This window comes from Bison bison, unplaced genomic scaffold (assembly GCF_000754665.1).
Source record: "Bison bison bison isolate TAMUID 2011002044 unplaced genomic scaffold, Bison_UMD1.0 scf7180017864492, whole genome shotgun sequence".
NCBI classification, from domain to species: Eukaryota; Metazoa; Chordata; class Mammalia; order Artiodactyla; family Bovidae; genus Bison; species Bison bison.
Genome location: NW_011495051.1, coordinates 7636485 through 7637594, shown reverse-complemented (window position 1 = coordinate 7637594; position 1110 = coordinate 7636485). Strand labels below are relative to the sequence as shown.

General features: G+C 61.2%; 1 protein-coding gene across 1 annotated transcript in view; it reads left to right on the top strand.

Moving 5' to 3' along the window:
• Window positions 1–1110, top strand: part of CARM1 (coactivator-associated arginine methyltransferase 1) — a 41433-nt gene that overhangs the window by 29875 nt on the left and 10448 nt on the right. The window lies entirely within an intron of this gene.

Here is a 1110-nt window from a genome sequence, read left to right as displayed (position 1 = left end):
TTTTTTTTGGCTGTGCCAGGTCTTAGTTGCAATATGTGGGATCCAGTTCCCTGAGCAGGGATTGAACCAGGGCCCCCTGCATTAGGAGCACGGACTCTTAGCTACCAGGAAAGTCCTCTGGAGTTTATTTTCCCTTGCCATAGGGACGTTTGTGGTTTTCTCCACACATCTGGGGGGTTCTCTCCACGTGATTCACCTGGATCCACCTTGTCCAGCACCTAGGTCATGCCCCCCCCCCACCATTGCTGAGAATCCCCTCCCATCACTGAGCACCCCCACCTCCCGCCCACCCCTGGCCCAGGACCTGAGCCCCCGCAGCCTGAGGAGGAGTTGTCCTCAACATGGCAGCCATCTGTGTGTCCTGGCAGCGGGCATGGGCCACACTGGGGCAGCGCTCGTGGCCTGGGAAGCCCAAGTTCCTTCAGCGAAGCCCCTTCCAGCTCCTCCAGCATGCAGATCCGTTTCCTTGTTCATCTAGAGCTCTGAGAGGCACTCACGGTCCACCCCCCTCACCCGCCAACAGCACCAACGTCTCTATCAGGCACTCAACCTATGCCCACCCCCGCGCCCAGAGTGGGTCTCCTTTAGCTCATGTGCGTCACCAGCAGACCCGTTTATCCCAGCTTTCTGCTCACGTGGTGGCAGTCAGATGAATCCAGAATATGGGGTAGCCCACCATGCTGTGGCCTGGACTCCGAGAGCCTGTGCTGTGGAGCCTGGCAGCCCTGAAGAGGGTACCCATGTGGGAACCGTTCCCAGGTCTCCTCTCAGGTTGTGGGGATACCCTGTAGGGCCTGGGGTCGGGGGCTGCCACTTTCTGCTGGCTGTGTGGGCCGGGCCGGTCAGCCCTGTGTCCGAGTGGTCCTGCTGCCTGCAGGGCTCAGAGGTGTCCTGACCTAGTGAGCCCTCACTCCCACACGCCCCATAGATGGCCCAGGCCATGCCTTCTTGAATTGGATCTCAGAGAGGGTACTGGTTCTGACATCCCCACTGTGCTCAGAAGCAGAAGCTCCCCTCCTGCCACCTCTGGATCCAGACCGCAGGCTCCCACTGGGAGCAGGCTCGGGGCAGCTGGCCGTGCAGAGGCACAGCAGGCTGCGGGGCGGGGGC